Source organism: Ambystoma mexicanum, chromosome 5p (assembly GCF_040938575.1).
Source record: "Ambystoma mexicanum isolate Mex_15411 chromosome 5p, UKY_AmexF1_1, whole genome shotgun sequence".
Classification (NCBI taxonomy): domain Eukaryota; kingdom Metazoa; phylum Chordata; class Amphibia; order Caudata; family Ambystomatidae; genus Ambystoma; species Ambystoma mexicanum.
Window position 1 is genome coordinate 536,865,795 of NC_090930.1, and position 22,180 is coordinate 536,887,974.

Consider the following 22,180-nt stretch of genomic DNA (forward strand, 5'->3'; position numbering starts at 1 on the left):
TGTCATCCACTCTATCAATACCATCCACTAAGTCCATACCATCCACACAATCCATGCCGTCCACTCTATCCATGCCGTCCACTCTATCCATACATTCCACTCTACCCATACCATCCCCTCTATCCATACCATCCACTCTATCCATATCTTCCACTCTATCCATTCCATCCACTCTATCCAATCCATCCACTCTATCCGTTCTATCCACTCTATCCGTTCCATCCGCTTTACTCTTTCAATGTATCATATCCACTCTACCCGTTCAGTCTCTCTCGATAGCCCTATCTATTCATTTTATTCCACCCACTCTACCCATTCAGTTTGTTCCGTCCACTCTATCCATTCTATCCATTGTGTCCTTTCTATTCATGCTATGCATTCATCCATCCCGTCCACTCCATCCACTCCATCTATTCCATTCACTGCATCCATTCCATCCACTCCATCCGCTCTATCCACTTCATCTGCTCCGTCCGTTCCATCCGCTCCATCCACTCTGTCCGTTCCATCCACTCTGCCAGTTCCATCCACTCTGCCAGTTCCATCTACTCTGTCTGTTCCATCCATTCTCTCCGTTCCATCCACTCTGTCCGTTCTATACACTCTGTCTGTTCCGTCCACTATGTCCATTCCATCCACTTTGTCCGTTCTATCTACTCTGTCCGTTCCATCCACTCTGCCTGTTCCATCCACTCTGGCTGTTCAATCCACTCTGCCTGTTCCATCCACTCTGCTTGTTCCATCCACTCTGCCAGTTCCATTCACTCTGTCCGTTCCATCTACTCTGTCCGTTCCATCCACTCTGCCTTTTCCATCCACTCTGGCTGTTCATCCACTCTGCCTGTTCCATCCACTATGCTTGTTCCATCCACTCTGCCTGTTCCATCCACTCTGCCAGTTCCATCCACTCTATCTGTTCCATCCATTCTATCCGTTCCATCCTCTCTATCTGTTCTATCCATTCCATCCACTCTGACCGTTCCATCCACTCTGCCCGTTCCATTCACTCTGCCCGTTCCATCCACTCTGCCCGTTCCATCCACTCAGTCTGTTCCATCCACTCCGTCCATTCCCTCCACTGAGTCCATTCCCTCCACTCTGCCCTTTCCCTCCACTTTGTCCATACCATCCACTCTGTCCGTTCCATCCACTCTGTCCGTTCTATCCACTCTGTCCATCCCATCCACTCTGTCCTTCTATCCACTCTCTCCGTCCCATCCACTCTGTCATTGTATCTATACCATCCACTCTATCCATGCCATCCACTCTCTCCATACCATCCCCTCTATCCATACCATTCACTCTATCCATACCATCCACTCTATCCATACCATTCACTCCATCCATACCATCCATACCATTCAATCTATCTATCCCATCCAAGCTATCCATACCATCCAAACTGTCCATACCATCCAATCTATCAATACCATCCGATCTATCTATACTATCCACTCTATCCATTCCATCCACTTTATCCATTCCATCCACTCTAATCATTCCATCCACTCTATCCATTCCATCTATTCTGACCATTCCATCCAATCTACCCTGTCCACTTTAGTCGTTCAATGTATCATATCCACTCTACCCGTTCAGTCTATCTTGTTCACCCTATCCAGTCATCTTATTTCACCCCATTCTGTTTGTTCCATCCATCGTATATATTTATCCATTCCGTATACTCCGTCCGTTCCATCTACTCCAACCACTAAATCCACTTCCATCTACCTCCATCCACTCCATCCACTCCGTCCACTCTTTCCACTCTGTCACACTATCCATTCTGTCCACTCTATCCATTCAGTCCACTCTTTCCCTTTCTATTCACTCTATCCATTCTTATTCATCCTATCCATTCCGTCCTCTCTGTCTATTTCATTGAATACATACACTACATCCAGAGTGTTTCATCTTTGGGTTGTTGGGGGATTCAGACTTATCTTTGGGGGTTGGTTGTTTGTTTATGGGAAGAGCGATGTTTTTAATAATTTGCAGAATGACAATTAGTCTTGGGTGTGACGGATATGAGGTGGAAGCGAGTTCCACAGGGTAGGGGCCAAGGCTGAGAATGAGGATCCTCCGATCCTGACGGAGTTGGTTGTTGGGATCACTAAAAGGAGGGCAGAGCTTGATCTTAGGGTTCAGGGTGGGAGGTAAGGTTTTAGCTTGTCTTGCATGTATAGAGGGCCTGTCTTGTGGACTGCACAATGAGTGATGTATTGGGTCTAGAAGGTGGCCCTTCGTCCAAACCGGCAGCCAGTGGAGTCTTCTGAGAGCTGGAGATGTGTGGTCTCTTGGGCCTAGTGCTAGTAGCATTTTGGCAGCAGCGTTTTGTGCTCTTTGCAGTTTATTAAGGTGGTATGCCGGGACTCTGAGGCAAAGGGAGTTAGTATAGTCCAGTCTTGACATTACAATAGACATAACAGCATCAAGTCTGTTCGGGAAGGGGAGGTGGGGAATGATGCCCCTAAGAATTTTGAGATGGTAATGACAGGACTTAGATACATTGTTGATTTGCCGAGAGAGGGTAAGATCAAAGTCCATAGTGCATCCAAGGTTTTTTACTGTGGCGGAGGGGGTGGGCGGTTGGCCGATGGATGGGGCCATGGCAGAGGACAGGGGAGAAGCTCAGTGTTGCCGCACACCATGATTTCAGTTTTAGTGGGGTTTAGGAGGAGGTGGTTTGTAGTCATTCAACGGTCGATGTAAAGGAGGCAGGCTGAGAGGTCGGGCTGAGAGTTGGAGTATGAGTTGAGGAGTTTCAAGATGACATGTGTATCATCGGCGTAGTTGTATCACAGGATATTGTGCGGGCGAATGATTCCAGGGAGTGTGGACATATAGAGGTTGAATAGGAGGGCTATCCATTCAGAGAGCGATTCCTAGAGAGTGGAGGTGGTCAAGGAGGATTGACTGCTTAATTGTGTCGAAAGCAGCGGAGAGGTCTAGGAGAATTAGTGCAGCGCATCCTGCAGAGTCTGCTGTGATCTTAAGATCATCCCAGATCGGGACCAGGTGGTTTCGGTTCCATGTTGTGGCCTGAAGCCTGACTGGGCATGGTCAAGGATGTTGTTGGATTCGACAAAGGCGTTTAGTTGGGAGTATGCAGTTAGATCAATGAGTTTTGCAAGGAATCTGGTGTACGTGATGGGGTGGTCATTTTTGGGGCCAAGGGGGTCGAGGGATGTTTTATTTAGAAGAGGCTTGACATGTGCAATTTTGAAGGCATCAGGGAAGATTGCAGAGCTGAGGGAGTGATTTAGGATGGTTCTTGCATACTCTCCTGCGCAGTTGGATGAGAATATTTCTTTGAGGACTGAGGCGGGGCTGGGGTAAAGGAGGGAACCAGAGGGTTTTTGAGCAGAGAGAAGGTCGAGAAATTCATCTCTGTTGATTGGTTTGAAGGACTCGAAAGTGGGTAAGGTCGGTGTTGCAGCGGCAGGGGTGATTAATGGGCTGCATGGATTTTGGGGCGGGGAGAGGGAGGGCCAGTTTCTTGTTAAGGGAAGTCGTTCTGTCAAGAGCAGTGGTGTAGAAGTGGAGCAAGAGAGAGTCGCAGAGGTTGAATGGGCTGAGGTGCAGGATGGTTTGACGAATTCAGCTTTGATTTTGTGGAGTTTCTTGCTGCGGTTTCCAGAATTAAGAATTTGATTGTTGTAGTGGGATTTTTTGGCTTTTTGAAGTTCTGCTTTATAGTTTTGATGATGCAAGGCGAAGGTGGTTCTACTGAGATCAGTTGTTCTTTTTTCGCCATTTACGTTCCAGGGATTTATTTAGTTGTTTGGCAATGCTTAGTTCGAGAGTGAACCATTTGGGAAAAGGTCCAATGAATGAGGAGGAGAGTCATGAGGGGTGAGCGGAATTAGTGAGTCGTTGATCCATGAGTCAAAGGAGTCAATGGTTAAAGAATCATCATGGGGGATAGTTCGGGGGGGGTTTGTAGCAGGACTTTGGATAGGTTAGGGAGGATCTTTAGTTTATTCCAGCATTTGCGGCAAACGACGATGGTTGGTTTGGGGGTGGGGGAGGAGGCTGGGATGAGGATGGAGAAAGGGACAATGAATAGATCGGACCAGACGAGTGGTAAGCGGGGGGCTAGATGTATCTGGTCGTGGGAGCTGAAGATGGCATCAAGGGTGTGTCCTTTAGAATGAGTTGGGCCATTCATGTGAAGGGAGAGGTTAAACGCATTAGGGCAGTCGACCAGTGACTGGGTCATGGGGTTGGTGGGTATGTCCAGCCAGATATTGAAATCTCATAGCAGAGTCAGAGAGGGGTGGTTTACTTGGATGGTGGCTATAGAGTCACAGAGGTTGGTTGTGAAATGTCTGTCATAACCAGGAGGTCTGTAGTTGATTAGGAAGCTGTGGGAGAATGTCGGGGCAGTGAAAGTTTAACGAGAAGGGATTTGCAGGAAGGAGCGCATGTCTGGGATAACTAATATGGACACTGCTGGGATATCAATCCAAGCCCACCAAAAAAACAACCATTGCAATCTAGAATTTTGGAAGAAGACTGACAAGAATCAGGGGCAGACTCAAAATACATAACCATTAGTACACCATACATAACCAAAGACGAGAACAATGGACCCACACCGGACCAACCTATCAAACTACAAGAACCAAACAACCCCACAATCAACCTAATTAGACCACTAGGTAAAGAGATGGAACATCCAAGAACTACCACGCTTACCAAGCGCAACCAGGAGATAACCATCAGCAATGAAAACACAACAAACACAACACCAACTAGGACAGATTAAAGGACAAAAGGCAACACACAAGGGAAATTTGACAAATTACACTGCAGCCTTCTCAACCTAAGCTCCATGGCAAAACACAAAATGGAAATCCACGACCTGCTAAGTGATGGAGGCACAGATGCACCTTTCCTCATGGAAACATGGCTATCGGAAAACTACAAAACAATCACACACAAAGCCATTCCAACAGCAAAAACCAAAGAGGTGGTGGCATCGCAGTGGTGCATAAAGAACACATCAGTGCCTTGCCACTCTCCTCAACTGACATAGAAGACTCTGAATCCCTCCTCATCAATATAAATCTCAATGACCAAGCCAACTTAGAAGTCCTCCTGATCTACAGACCACCATCGTACAACCTGAATTTCACAGCAAAATTCATGGACTCCATCGCCAACCTATGCACATACCTAATCGTTCTTGTGCACTCCTGGAAACACTACACTTCAGGCAAATAGTAAATGGATCAACTCGCAATGCTGGAAACAGCTTGGAAACATTCTTCTGTAGAAAAGGACTATCTGCATCTGCCCACCAATAACAGTAGTATAGAGTGACCACTACCTAATACCATTCTACATCAATCTCCCAGCCCACCTACAACACGGAAACGCAATAAAACACAACACTAAGAAAAGAAAGTGGAAGAATCTAGACTTGGAATAATTACCAGACCAGCTGGAATTAATGCAACTGAACACCACCGAACTGAACAGGATGACCTCAGATTCAGTGGAAAATGTACTCAACACCTGGATCACTGAGGCCCTAGACTAACTAGCACCTGCAAAAGCATTCAAAGCCACAGCAAAAAAGTTGGCTGCACGGTGGTTCACCAAAGAGCTGAGAGTACTCAAAAATGAAAAACGCAAACTGGAAAAAACATGGAGGAAACACTACAACCAACAAGACATAATAAAATACAAAAGACAACTCATATTATACAATTCCACTGTCCTCAAAGCAAAAAAGATGTACTACTGCTACAAGAATACAATTGGTAACCAACCCACAAAAAGGACATGTTCATAATTATAAAAGAGATTTAAAAAACTACATCCTGCAACAAAGGCGGCATCCCAACACAAACTTTATCCGACAATATCACCAACCACCTTAGATCAAAAATTGAAACAATCCAACACACCATTGAAATAAATTGTGCAGATATAAACCCAACCACTGAATCCCAGATAATCTGCGACACACCAATCGGAGCAAGACTAGATCACTTTGAGCCAATAGACGAAGAAATAATCTCCACACTAATAAAAGACACCAACCTCACAGGATCCCCAAGCGACCCTTGCCCCCCAGACTTCTACAAAGAAATCCTCAAACACAGCACCCCAGCGCCACATTTTTAGCACCTATCCCTAAACACCAGAATAGTGCTGAAGACCTACAAATCAGCATATATCAAGCTGCAGATAAAAAAGGAAACAGAAAGTGTGAAAGATCTCAGCAACAGCAGACCCATATCCAACTTGCCCTACACAGCGAAGATACTGGAAAATCATGTATACAAAATCCCCCTAACTATGTGGAAACAAATGGAATACTTGACAATTTGCAAATTGGCTTCAGACCAATGAGAGGAACAGAATCGGCACTCCTATCCATATGGGATGACTTAAAATTAAATGTAGAAACTGGAATCCAGTCTGCCCTCATACTATTGGACATCTCAGCGGCATTCTACACAATCAGCCACACAACACTAACAAAAAGACTAATGGAATGAGGTATAAAAGGCTGGGCCTTAAAATGGCTTAAATCCTACCTCACAAATTGAACGGAAAAAACTTACCTGCCACCTTTCACCTCAATCATCAAAAATATCTCCTGCAGATTGCCCCAAGGCTAAAGTCTCTCCCCCATCCCTTTAACATCTGCATGCAGATGGCACACAACCGATCATGAAGATTGCCACAACCCAATAACCAAACAACACCCTCAACATCTGTCTGACAGACATGTACAGCTGGATGACAACGAAAAACCTCAAATTGAACCCGGCAAAAACAGAAATAATGGTCTCACCCATGGAGGAAAACAGAGCCAATACCAAACTGGACTGGCCACCAGACATGGGAACCCAACGGGAGACTGAAAATGTGATAAACAATCCAGGAATGCTCATGGACAACGGACTAACGTTGGAACCACAAATCAACCCGATCACCAATAAATGCTTCTACCTCCTAAGGCTACTCAGGCTCATACTCCTGCACCTCTCCTTTCCACACTGAACCCTCACAATCATATCCCTGATATTGTCAAAGATTGACTACGCAAACAGCCTCTATCTCGGAAATGCCCCAATGGCTCACCAAAAAATAAACATCAACAAATTCAAAACACTGGAGCAAGGATGCTTCTGAGATTGAACAGAATATACCACATCACCCCATCATTAAGAAGACTACATTGGTAACAAGTAAAACAAAACATCAAATTAAAGGTCCTCTGCATCCCCCTCAAATCCCTACATGGACAAGGAGCTGAATTTCTCCAGGCCGAGATCAGCCACTATCAACCAGGAAGAAACCTAAGTTCAAGTGACGTCATCCAAATACAGATGAAACACTATGAAAAAAGGAAAGTCAGAGGAACTGCTTTCTCATGCCTAATTGCTAACCTATGGAACACAATGCTACAAGAAATTAGAACCACAGAAGACCACCTAACCTTCAGGAAATCACTATTAACATGGCTATTCAACCACCAATGACCAGCACAATGGAACATTTAGCAGCGAAACCAATGAACACCAAAACACTCATAGCCCTCCCCTCTCCCTCCCACCTAGCCTTGCGCCACCTAAATAAACCAGTGAACCCGGGACATGGAGGGTGCCACTAAGCAGCAATTGGTTGAGTTCAGAGGACATACCTAGAGGAATTTCAGAGAGCAACCAATCATACTAACAAACCCCCCATATTCCTGCGACTCCTACGCTACCCATACACACAGTACACACCTATGGGCTAGCCAACTACACAAAAACACACAAAACTAACATAAATCACACTCAATACACATCACAGACCCTGGGCCCACCCCACGGACGGAACTTCCAAGTGCATACAACCACTACACTAATCTACATATACATAACCACGTACTAAAAACACACATCAACATATATTTACCCACAGACAACATACTATTACAACACTGGACACCCCTATGGAAACAACAAGCCACAGAGCCAATGACCACATGTCCAGCTGAACTGCACACAATACACACACCAACACAAACACTGAAATAGCCTAGACACTGGGCCTCATTCCGACTGTGCCGGGCCGGTAACAATGGTGCCGGTTATTCTACCGGCACTGTTGTTACTGAACCGGCACAGTACGACTCTGCGGGCAGTTGCCGCCCCGCCCGCCAGGGTCAGACCTGGTGGGCAGAACAGCACCTGCCCGCAGAGTTTCCTGTTCCCCTCTCCCATAGAGTTCTATGGGACTCTATGGGAATGGAGATTAACATTTTACTGGCACCTGACTTACCAGACCGCCTGAGCTGTAATGCCCCTGTGTTTCCAGCAAGCCAGGCCCCGGTAAAATTCGCAAGTCTAGCGACAAACTGCCAGATTTACCATCACGGTTACCGCCAGACTTGTGATGATGCCAACTGTGTCTTACCCTTATGGACATAACAACCCTGATCTTGCATCCAACTCACACGCAAGGCAACACTCACAGACACCTGTTCCTCCTGGTTCTGAACCTTTCCTATCAATCTATCCTCACTAACACCCCCACCCTCTTTTCTTACAGAGCCACGCAAATGCCTGGAAACCACCCATGGGGTGGTAGCAGTGCACCATGAAGTCAAAATAGCATAACATAACATAATACCACAAGCCATTCATCAGTGTTTTCATGAGTAAAGGACTAGATGCAGTGTCCCGCAGGATAGTGAGGTGGGTTACATCTATGCAGGTACATGATTTTGTGGTGGATTTGAAGACAGGGAAGTGGAAGAGACTGACCCAGTGTTCTTGATATGTGACGCTAAAGTGGAAGAGCAAAAGTGGGATGATGCTGCTAGGCAGGATGAGGAATTTACCCGCACAATAGACAGGCTGGAATGGGTGACAGATGCTGAGGGGTTGGAAGCATTTCACTTAGTAAGGTATGAGCTTAGTATAGAGGATTGCTTTTTGTGCAAATAAGGTTGAATAGTTCCTCTACTGGGGTATAGGCAAAGCTCATTGAGGCAGGGCAGTAGGGTATGACTAAAACCACAGGGAGGTTAAGGGCCAACATTGGTGGCCGGGATTATACTCAGTTGTAGAGAACTTGATCAAGTGTTGCAGCTTGTGTGTGGTGAAGCTGACAAGATTCTGAGAAACTATACCCAGCAGCTTAGGCTATTAGAATGTCCAGGTATGCCATGGGAGTTCATTCCCTTAGATATTCTGGCCCAATTGATGGTGAGAGGGGTAGGAAAAAATATACTATTGTTCCAATGGATCTCCATTCTAAATGGATAGAGGTGGAGGTTGTGCTAGAAGCTGATACACAAGAAGTGATTAATTTCTTGGACAAAGTGTTTCAAAGAGAGTGGTATCCATGGAAAATCTTAACTGAAAATGGGGGAAAACATACCTGGAGATTAATGTAATCGTTTTTAGTGGGACTATTGTGATACACCAAAAGACGTCATTGTATCACCCAGAAATCAATTGATTGATATTGATTGATATTTTATTTCTATCGCGCTCGTACACAAGTGTTTCAGAGCGCAACAAGGCAAGGGAGGGGAACAGGGGAGAACAAAACAGCGATCTTAATGGGCCCAGTGGCATTGAGAATGCACAAGTGTATGGGAGAGAGGGGAGGGGAAAAGTGCATGGAAGGGGGGAGAGGTGGAAAGTGCGAAGCAGAGGAGAAACAGATAAATAACAATAAATAAATAATAAAGGCAACAAACAGTGGTAAATCAGCCAGCAATTTGCAAGTGCTAGGCTTAAGGCAGCAGACAGGGTAGGTCCGAAAAAGTGCAGGAAGAAAAAGGGGGGTAGTATGGGTACAGATACAGACCCCTGTGCAAGGGATGGCTCGGAGGCAGTGTGGGAGGGGGACAGGATTAGCAGGTACATGGGCCCAAAAGACAGAGGGTGGCCAGGTGCACGGTGCCAAGAGAGAACAGATCAGTAAGGTCTTGAGGTGCTTCCGGAAGAGGAGATGATTCTCCTCAAGTTTTAGAGTGGCAGGGAGGCTGTTCCAGAGGGAGGCCCCAGCCGAAGACAGAGATCTACCCCCAGCTTGTTTCTTAGAAAAACGACTGACCCTGAGTGAGTTGGAGGTAGAGGAGCGAAGAGCTCGAGAGGAGTGGTATTTGCTGAGGGATAGCTGAAGGTATTTTGGACCCAGGCACCAGAAAGGCTTGTGGACAATGCAGAGGGTTTTGAATTTAATCCTTGCAACCACTGGGAGCCAGTGGAGAGATTTCAGAGCTGGAGAGATACGATCCCAGGGCTTGAGGCCAAGGACACGTCTTGCAATCCTGTTCTGGATTAGTTGCAGAGAGCGGAGAGTAGAGGCAGGTAGATTTAGGAAGAGGCTGTTACAATAGTCCAAGCTTGAGAGAACCAGAGCTTGAGATACCATGAGCCTCTGGGAGGAAAGGCAGAGTACCTCTGAGGAAGTTCAGTCGGAAATTTGACTTTTTGAAGACCTCAGAGATGTGGGCGGAGAAGGAAAGGGTGGAGTCAAAGATGACCCTGAGGTTCTTAGCCTCGCATGTGGGGGTAGGAGGAGGGCCAAGGGAGGCCGGCCAGAGAGTGAGGGGAAAGGATGGTGAAGGTGTGCCGATGAGGAGGATCACCGTCTTGCTGGCATTCAGACAAAGATCATTGGCGGCACACCAATCTTGAATGGCAGTTAGGCAATCAGAGATGAGAGAGGGAGAGGAGGTGGCAGAGGGCAGCCTGAAAATGAGTTGAGTGTCGTCAGCGTAGCACTGGAAATTTGAGCAGAAAATGGCAATGCAGTGGGCGAGAGTTGCCAGGTATTGGTTGAAAAGCCAGGGTGAGAGGTTAGACCCCTGGGGAACACCACAGGTAGAGAGGAAGATAGATGAAAGGAAGGACCCAAGTTGGACCTGGGAGGGTCGATCTGAGAGGAAAAAGGTCAGCCAGGCCAGAGCCTGATCAGTGATACCCAGGTTTTCACAGAGACGGTTGAGCAGGATGCTATGGTTGACCGTGTCGAAGGCAGAAGAGAGATCGAGGAGGATGAGGACAGAGGGAATGTTAGAGTCAAGGTTGGTGAGCAGATCTTCACAGATGTTTAGGAGAGCAGTTTCCGTGCTTCTGGCAGCTCTGAAGCCAGACTGGTGGTCATGGAGACAGCCAACAGAATTGGAATGGAGGTTAAGCTGAGAGATGGCCAACTTTTCCAGGAGTTTGCCAAGAAAGGGAGTAATGGAAATTGGGCGATAGTTAGCTGGACAAGAAGGATCAGCTGTGGGTTTCTTGAGAAGAGGATGCACAAAGGAGTGCTTCAGAGGGGCGGGGAAGGATCCAGAGGCAAAGGAGTGGTTGCAAAAATCAGCAAGGGCCGCAGCGAGGGTGTCAATGTGGTCCTTAATGGTTTTAGAGGAACAGGGATGAACCTGTTTTGAAGAGGCTTTCATAGATCGGACTTGTCTAGCAACCTCGTCAGGGGTGAAAAGAGGAAAGGACGAGAAGGATGGTGGGAGGGTGGCTAAAGGAGGGTCAGCAAGCACAGATGGAGAGGGAAGAGGAGGAGTGTGGGTGGAGAGGGTGGACAGGATGTCCTGGGTTTTTAAAATGAAGTGAGAGGCAAGGGCATTGCAAAGAGCCTGGGAGGCAACATGAGGGGTAGAGACTGCAGCAGGGTTGGCCAGCTCCTTGCAGATTTTAAAGAGTTCAGCCGAGTTGTTAGATGCCGCAGAGACACAAGCTTGAATGTGGACTCTCTTCTTGGTGAGGACAGAGAGTCGGTATTGCCTTTGTAGCAGGCGACAGGCCAGTTTGTCAGAGGATGAACAGGAAGTCCTCCATTTCCTCTCAGCTGCCCTACACTTACGTTTAAGTGTAGCTAGGTCAGAGTCATACCAGGAAATGCACTTGGCTTTGGACTTCAAACGGATCCTCATGACAGGGGCAAGAACATCAAGCGTATCAGAAATTGAAGAGTCGAGCAGAAACAGGATTGTATCAGGATGAGAGACAGCCAAAGGTGGGGGGGGGGCAGAGAAAGTGGCGGCAAAAGCCTTAACTGACACACGCTTCAGGGGCCAAATGTCCGAGAAGGTAGGTGGCAGTGTTGGGGTAGGCTTGGCTTGGAGGGAAGAGAGGGAGAGATGAGATGAGAGGAGGGAGTGATCGCTCCAGGAGAGAGAATTGGTCTGAGGGATGGAGAGGGGGAGGTCAGAGGAGATCAAGACATCGAGTGTGTGCCCTGCAGAGTGAGTCGGGCCAGAGGGGAGGATGGACAGGGAGAGGGAGTCGCAGAGGTCACGGAAGAGTACAGAGGAGGAGCAAGGAGAGTCTAAATGTATATTTAGGTCACCGAGGAGGAGGAGTTGAGTGGTAGAGGCCAGGAGGGAGGAGGAGAGGTATGCCCACTCAGAGAGAAATGAGGTGATTTGACCAGGAGACCGGTAGATGGTAACCACAGTAAGAGAATGGGTAGGCGAGAGAGAAAGCCTACAGACAAGGCATTCAAAAGAGAAGGAGGTCTGAGTGGGAATGATAGAGGCAGAAATCCACTCAGGAAAGATCAGGGCTACCCCCACACTGGACCGGGAGGATCTGGGTGCTGAGAGGATCTTGTAGCCATCAGGGAGGAGAGAGTCAAAACTCGTAAAAGGACATCAAGGTCTAGTTCTTCAAGGAGGTGGCAGATTTCAAGGAGGTGGCAGATGTCAGAGGAGTGTTTGACGGGGCTGTTGAATGAAGCAATCATACCCTGATGCAGGGCATTAGAATGTCTCTGTAGCAGGACACTGTTGGGAAGAAATGGTCGAGAGGAGACTTTGTGCATGCAGGAGGGCTCTGCATGCTACCATGGCTCTAGTATCATTTGAAGTGTTGAGGAAAAGGAAACCACACACAGTGGTTTGCCTACCAAGGATAAGAGAAGCTGCATAATGGAAAGCCCAAAGCATGAAAGAAAGGTCTGATGGTTTGTGGAGAGTAAGGAAGTATGATTTTTCTGAGGGATAGAGGGTGCAACTGAAGAAAAGATGCCTGTTCCAAAAGGGCAAAGTAGATATTGGGGACCACAGCCACTCAGGTGGGTGTAGGGTGATGCGATCGTGTTGGATGATGGCAGGATGTGGAAAAAGGGAAGAGCTTTGAAAATAGTAGAAGGATTAAGTAGGGTATATTCAGTGTTTAATAGGCTGTTGTGATTGAGATGTGTAAGGGGGAGGTGTTTTATGTTGTGCATTTCTCATTTATATTTAAATTCACTCAGTGTTGTGGTTTTGACTGCAATGCATCATGTATCATGGCCACCAGCCAGGTCCTCCACAATGGTAGTATGCTACCACCATGAAAGATGCACTCGAACGCACAATCTATCATCTTGAGAGACCTAAGAAAACAACACCAAATGAAAATCCATCTGAGACTAAGGTATGTATAACTCGCACCACGTCTGTGGACACATGTTGCAGGCACGCTCCCCGTCCATGCACTCTAGAATGCAGCTATTACTATGCAAATCCAGTCTAGCAGCTCACATAGCCATCCACACTGAACCCCTGATGTAGCTCAACACCTCTGCCATTAGTATACAGTAACAACCTATGTAACTAATTTGGTCTAGCTGGGCACACATTGAATCGCCTGCACTAGCACTCCACCAACACCAACCACCCATGTGCATGACTAGGAAGCTGCTTATTGGGGCCCAGCCAACCCTCCTAAGTCGTAACCTGGCAGAATGCACACACTCATCTTAAACTTAACTCTTAGAATCTCCCATGCATGGAGTTCGGTCCCCGAGGTTGTTCCAACCACACAGAGCCTTGAGGCCATACAAATGGGGAAAGGACGCTATATAAATGACTATTAAGATCTACAATCTACAATACAGTTATAAGTGGTCCAAGATTCTGTGTTGGAATGGGCTTAAGGAAAATGTTATGAAGGGAGTGTGTGGCTGTTGTAGAGTCAGTTTGAAGAGTAGGAGGATGGAGCAACTGGGGGTGGCTGGTTACCCACATCCAATTAGAGCCAATGAATAAACAATCATTGTGACTCACCTCAACCATGTGTCCTGCTCCTTATGTCACCCCCTTTAACCCAAACTTCAGAGGTAACTGGCTTTTCAATATACAAGTTTGGCTTCCACATTTTCACTTTTCATGTTCTGTCTTTTGTCCGAAACATTACCATTGAGAAACAATAATGCTAAACGAAATATATAAGGCCGTCTGAAGGACCAGGGTGGGTTGGGAACATAATTGAGCTTCATAGAAAGAAACAGATCGTGGGTACAGCAGAAATAATCTCGGCTAATTGCAGAAGTATTGTTAAAAATACTTCAACCTTCATTCTGCAGAGAACATATAGGGTTACAATACCAGGCAAAGGAACAGAGAATAGGAGCAAGGGTGATATAGTGATGATGGAAAAAAATCCGAATGGGGATAATTGTCCAAACAGATCTAGACCAAGACATTTCAGATCAAAGACACATTTCTCCTATGTTCTTTTGCATCCACTGAACACACCCATCGGTGCCCACCTGTGCTCTAAAGAAAACACACCTCTTTTTACTGGTCTGAAAAAGGCTTACATTACACATCATAGGGTGGCTGGAGCTTTTATTGAAATAGAATCATGGAGGTTTCTTTACTATGATAATATGAACAAGGGCAACATCACTGATTGCAGCTATTGCTTACAATCCCATTTACCTAATAATTTGCTCCAATTCTGTGTATGCAAAATATGAATATTGCAAGCATTCTACTGGGGGCAAACTCACTTAAGTGAAACTGCCTGCACAAATCTGTTTAAGCAAGCAGTCCATGCCCCCACCAAAAGTGTGGCTTGGAACATGCCATGAAAGTGCTACAGCCATCTGTGAGTGAAACGCTGATTCTCAGTGGCCAGCATTCTCCAGGCTGCATCTCTGTGTGCAGCAGTTTTCCCAGTGTCAGGTCTGCACTGTCGCAAGCCAGCTCAAGGTAAAGCACATTACCGATAGGGTCTTTTTAGACCTCGGCTCATTTTAAAGTCCCCCTGATAGAAACCATCAATAAAAACATGAGCCTTTCTACTACTTTAAAAAAACGTTTTCTGCCTGTGATAAGGGCCAAGTGGAGTGCTAACACCCGCCCACACCAGCTAACTTGTTGGCAGTTGGAAGCGTGCAAACACATGTGCTTTGAAGGGCAGTCAAAGGGTCTGGGCCCTTGCCACCCTTCCCTCCTCCTGCAAGGTAAAGCCAGTCGTGAGTCAGGGACATGCTTGCAGAACATGCTGCGCTCGTGAATTGGGGCCTTAATGTCAACACTACTAGCAGCTGCATTACCGGCTTAAGCCAGTAAGAGAGCTCATTGGGTTGAGCGCTCGCGTTCGAATCCCGGCAAGGCCAACTCAGCCTTTCACCCTTCCGAGGTCGATAAATGAGTACCAATTTCTGTTGGCTGATATTGTATGTAAATATGTGCTCTGTAAAGCGCTTTGGATAAAGGTGCTATATAAATAACACATCATTATCATTATGGCCATAAGATCCAACCCCTGAAGTACTACTGAACAAGAAGCTGTCAATCACTAACATTCCTGGCAGGAGGATGAATGGATGGAAGATAAGTTGTTTGGATGAGGGAAAACAGGGAGAGCACCAAGTGGGAACAATGTTTTAGGCAAGAAGAGTGGTGCATAGAGATAACAGATAATGGGATGCAGGAATTGATTAAGGTGGAGAGCAAGTGAGAGGGAGATAAAGGCAGTGAGAGAAAGATGAGAGAGTGGGAAGTGTTGACGATTGAGAGTAGCATGTTAACTACTATGTTTGCATTTAAGATCTCTTATTGTCCTTCAGGTTGCCATTGTGTCTGTCCATACTATTCATGCTCTGAATTGTTTTTTATTATAAACCCGTTGCTGAAGCATGTTCTGATGAGCCTGATAAGGCCTATGGGGCCAATTCACGAAGATTCACTTTTGCAGCCACAGTTTGCAGAACCGACAAATGCATGTGCAACCACCTACATTTTGCAACAAGGTTGTAATTCCCAAAAGAATCGCATGTGCAGCCCTCGCAGTTTTTGACTGCCACAAATAGTGCCAAATATGGCTGCAATTCACATAAAAAGTGTTCATCTTCAAACGCAAATCCCTTGAATGCAAAAAAATATGATGCAGAAAAAGGTAGAAACGAATATCTTTCCTTTTACGTTGCATAAAACCTTAAGGAAAGTGAACTGCTTTCAGGGAAAATTGTGTAAAAAAGTCAAACTTACTCCAGCAGATTTGCCTATGTTCCCAATTGAACTTATTTCAGGTTCTGGTATTGGCAGCTTGCTACTTCAGCAAGTTATACATTTGTTGTGAATCCCCTTATATCATTTCTACCTCTCCAGACACACATGTAAACTGTATGTGTCTGGAGGTTCACGCCCCCTCTATCCTAATTTGCTGCACGTGTTTATTTTTTATTTTTTTGGCAGCTGGTAGAAAATGGCTGTCTTCAAGGTTATATGGATCGGGCACAATTCGGTAGGATAAGAAAGAAACATGTTGGGCTTGTTTTAACCATTGTTGAAATTTATTTTGTGTGAATGAATGAATGAATGAATAATATTTCATGAGTGTATATGATGCTGTATGATTATATTGTATAGGCCATTGAACCATCTAGACGTCTTTTCTTTTGGGACCCATTTGTGGAATTACGCTACTGTGGCCCAATACAGTGATGTTTTTTCTAAATGTTTGTGTTTAATCTTTTTTTATTAAACTCCCCTTCTCCCTTGATTAACTCCATGAGAGGGTAATTCAATTGTTTGTGCATCAAATTTATATAATGCATTTGTGTTTGAATATTAATTAAAATATGCAAAAATGGTAGACTCTTCAACTCTGTTGTCTTCTATCTTTGATGGAATTCCTGTGATCTGAGGATGAAGGTTGGCTTTCTCCTGCTTTGCTAAGAAAGCGGTCAATTTGGACTCACAAGCCTTTTTTGTTGTTTGACAAGGGTTCCGCCCTTTATGTGAGGGTTTGCTTGTGACTTATCTTTTTCCCTGAACCTCTCTGTGTTCTATTGTTGTTCGGGCACAATTTGTGCCAGCTGTTTTTTTTGCATATGTTTGAGCCTGAAAGTCTGCTTGCACCCCACAAAATGCTTCATGAATAGCGGTCTGTGCTTCTTAAGTACTTACACACTAGCATTGTAGACATCATATAAAGTCAATGCATGCCAAGTTGCAACTGTTTGCGTTGGACACAAATCGAAGCAAGAGTTTTACTCATAATGCTTAATAATGCTTGTCCAGCGTTATTGTTTCCTAATCTACTTCTAAGCTTTACTTAAGCATTTACAGAACAAGATAACCGAAGCAAGTGAGATATTGACTGACATAGTAATTAAACGCTAATTAGATTTTTCGGTAATACATTTATATAAACTGCAATAGTTACTTAACTTAATATCACATAAATCCTTGAACATGTTTGCTACATCAAAGTATTAATTAGAAACTAATTTATGTTCAATGTTCATGCTAGTTTGATTAACGCACATTGAAAATTGATGTCATTTGCCTAAATTAATTAAACACATTTTTAGCTATTATGATTTTCAGCAGTGCTTATGTTAGCAAATACCATGTTCACACAAAAAAACAAACATCAATCAGAAAATGTTAAAATGTTGTGAAATGTGATCCCTGAAAACATGAAGTGGAAACTACACAGAGAAATCATGAAGAAACCGTGCGTCTTAATGCGTTGATTTGATTAAGCACTTTACAAAACAAAAGTGGCTCGCACTAATAAAAAATAATGATTTCTTGAGTCTATGGAATGGTCAACGTAGGCAGGGTGTGAGTGAGTAATGGTGCAAACCCCAAAACGAATCCTCAAACTCGCTTCCTAAATACAATCCAGGTAAAAAACTTAAAAAATTAGGAATTGATTTTTATTGGGTAAAGGGGGATATATACTGGTTGATAGCCCATACCTGGAGCTTTCACCTGGCCAGGCCACAGGGACTACTCCATGCACATAAATAGCCAATAGAAACTATTGACCTAACAGAAAAGCTGCAGATGCTTACACAAGAAGTCTACATCACCTCAAATATTGAATGAAGAAGCAGAAAACCTCCATGTAACATATTAGCTGTCTCTCAAAGGGCTGCTTTCAGGGTCAGTGACATCAGATCACATAGATACAGGTACATTGGGGCCAATTGTGAAAAAATAACGCATCCAAAAATAGTGCAGAGAATGTGCTATTTTTAGATGCTCTATTTTTAGCAATGAACAGGTCACCTTATTCTCAAAGAGACCTCTGCATTTCCAGGGGGCTGTGCTGCAGTGTAAATGATGTGCCAGCCAGCCCCCTTGCATAAACATATGTATTACATACGGGTAATAAGCTGAGAATGCATTTCACACTGATGGACTCTTGAAAGGCATATCATTGTGAAATCTCAACATAGAGAGAAAAACATGTAGGTCCTTGTTTGAGGGATATAAATGAAAGTGGGACAGCGACTGTTCATTCCGCTGCTCTCCCACCACCACCCGCAACAGGCCTGTTTCAAACAAGTACAGGTGATTGTGTTTGATTGTGTTTGATTGTGTTTGATTTCTGCATATTTCATAGCGCATACCATTTTTGAAGATGGGATGCATGCTTAAATGCACAGAAAAGCCTCCTTATTTGGGCGCATGCGCACAGGTGGTGGATAAGGGCATCAGCTGTGCACGTTCAGACGCCATTTGTGAAGATAACACCTCTTTTTTGTGCAACTGATCGAATGCAGTAGCACCAATTTGAAGTGGTCCCGCTTTCAAACACGAAACGGGTTTACAGAAAAATACCATGTTGACACTAGGGTGTTACAAACATTGAACAAGCCAGAGATTCTGGTACAAGTTACAATGCTACATTATCTGACAGGAAAGGATTTAACAACGGGTATACATCATAATCCAAGTACTGGTTAAATGAAGGGAGGGACTTGAGAAACATGTAAGTGGGCCAGAGGGACCATTCAGAAAACCAACAACACAGACGCTGGTTTTTCCCCACCTCAAAGTAAAGTGGACAGGCATGAGAAGAAGTCCCAACCACGGCCAAGGGAACTCGCCACATACACTGGGTGAAGCTATCCTGGCTTGGCTCCCTATCACCCTTCATTGGAGAGGGTGTGTGTGTGTGTCAACATATGGGAGCAGCAGGCATGTGCAAGCTGGTGGTCAGCCACAGGGAGTTGGAAGACAATGCAAGCCAAGATACTGCTGAGGGGCCCGAGCACATGGTGCTAAGAAACACACAATCCAGTAGCAGCTCTACGAGAAAACGTGGTGAGGAATCAGCTTGACATGTGTTACGGAGAATCATAGGAACATTTGGGGCTAAAATAAATGTGTATCAGGAAGTTCCAGAGACATGTCTGTGGCTGTAGCTACCGTGTAGCCATAAGAGTCAGAGAGATATTGGCATGTCTGCAGCTCTAATTCAGCATTTGCAACTATGTAGCAAACAAACCAACAGAAACATTAATGTTTGCAGCATACATGCAGCAGGGAGGCATGGAGACATATTTTCAGTTGCAGCTATAGTGAAGCATGCACATCCAGAGAAATATTATCAAATTTGCAGGCCACATGCAGGAGTGTGTCTCATCGAAATATTTATGGTTGCAACTCTTGTGTAATAGGAAGAGCCACAGAAACAGTTCTCAGGTTTATGATCCTTGTGCTACAGGGAGAAATCAAACAATACTCATGTTTGTAAATAATATTAATCTATTATAATTGTAAGGCACTTTGATCCAGAGCGCTTTACATGGCACATATTTACATACATTATTATTTCAGCCAGCAAGGGCAGCCTGAGAACATTCTCATGTTTGTGGCTCTTTTGCAGCACAGAAACTGAGAGAAATGTTTGTGGTCGGAGATATCATGCAGCGGAAGGACCCAAAGACATACTCAGATCTTTGTGGCTTTGGTATAACAGGGACAACCTCAACAATTATCCGAATTTAAGGCTGGAACTGTGGTAACACAGTAGCTTATAGTATTTCAGAATATTACACTCATCTGCAGCCATTCATTAATGCTATCCATTTCATAACCACAATCATCGTCAATGAACCCTGTTTTACTCATCTGTGTGTAACTTGAAGAGGACAACAAGTCCTCATCACTGGAGGTGATGTGTTGGCTAAGTCTAAGAGTCTTGCCATAGTCTACCACAAGGGAATGCTCGTTAATCCTAAATATTTTCAATTGCTCAACATGAGGCATTAGCAGGCTTCCCCTGTGGCCAGGCCCAGACAGTACACTGCCAGGAAGACAGCTTATGGAATCTATGAATACGTTCACACATGCTGCAGACAGTCAGCAGCAGCGCCCGGGCCGGGCATTGGTAATGGTAAACAAACAAGATTCTTAACTCTGCTGCCTGTAGTGCACCGCGCTCATGCATTCCCTCTCCCCCCTCTCCGCCTGCACCTGCCGCCTGTGCATTTGGAGTGTCACGTGCCCCTGCGTGTGCGCAGCCTCAGCTTCAGAAGCCACTAGCCAGGCAGCGACGCGTACTTACTACTGACAGCATGAGAGAAGTGTGACTCCGCTGACTCGACCTCCTGGAGACTGGAGTCCCGAGGAGAGACCTCACACTTACTCAGCCTACTAAGTAAGGTAAGTCAAGTCAAAGTGGCCCCAGGCAGGTGTGTTTTCGTGCAGGGGTGACACAGCGATGCAACTCTGCCTGTCTACTCAATGTTTAGAATTCAAGAAAAGCCAGCAAGCTCCTTAATTCGTCCCATTTGTTAATTAATTTGCACGCGATAAATTGTAACACTTCCCCAGCTTTCCTGTCTAGCACCTGTAAAGCTGCATAAACTGCTGATGACACCGCAGAGAGTAAAAGGGGGGGTTTGTGGGGCACGGTTTCTGACCACACAAAACTGTGCTGCGTGTTCATACGCTGTGGGTCTAAACAAAAGACTGTGCACAGCTGTGAAGTGACCCCCTCCACCCCCATGTCCTGTCTGCCACCCAGGGAGGTGCAGTGCAGGCCAGGCCGGCATCGGGTGTTGGGGGAGGAGGATTTAATTAGAGGGAACAAACGAGCGACTGTCATATTTAGCACGCTGTGCGTGTTAACTGTATAAATATGATATTTATACAGTTAACACGCGCGGCACGTTGAAGTTGAAGGAGCTGCTAGTGCTTCCTCAGTGTGGGCGCGCCCCATGCAGCCTTGCATGCCCCCCGTGGGCAGGCGGCATTCTTGCCAACATTCTGTGACCAAAAAGTCTAAGATGTAGGATTTTTCAAGTTTAAAAAATAATACTTAGCATAACAATGACATCACAGGAAATTACCAACCATACATTGTTGGCACCACTGGAGAATTCTAAAATGCACAACCCATCAAACAGCACAGCATGGAGGGATGTTGAAATGTTTACAATGTATTTAATTTTGAAAGAGGCGGCAGCACCAGGGCCATCATGCCTTACTATGGAGAGCCATAAACATGGTTTTCCCCCTCCCCCTGTCAAGGGTAAGATTTGTGTTTTGGAGAGAGTTGTTTCCCAGTCACCTGCAATTAAAAAAAGTTTGAGACTACAAAAACCAGAATCCTTAGAGACATCAATGTGAATTAACCTGAAACACCTGAAAAGGAAATGTAACTAGACATGCCTGAAAAGGAAAAGAAACACAGCCTCCCTGATGATTGATGGAGTCAAGAAAACATTTGGAGGAGAAGACAATTTGTTGCTACAGCCGGAAAACTTGACTGGGAACCAGAGTGCGCGCCTTGTCATCATTCTGAACACTATTTTCCTGGAGTCCCGGGCTCAAGAGGCTGCAGCACCAGGGCCATCATGCCTTACTATGGAGAACCATAAACATGGGTTTCTCCTTCCCCTATCAAGGGTAAGATTTGTGTTTTGGAGGGAGTTGTTTCCCAGTCACCTGCAGTTGAAAAAAGTGTGAGAATACAAGTACCAGAATCCTTAGAGACATCAATATGAATTAACCTGAAACACCTGACAAGGAAATGTAACTAGACACGCCTGAAGAGGAAAAGAAACACAGCCTCCCTGATGATTGATGGAGTCAAGAAAACGTTTGTAGGAGAAGACAATTTGTTGCTACAGCAAGAAAACTTGACTGGGAACCAGAGTGCGCGCCTTGTCATCA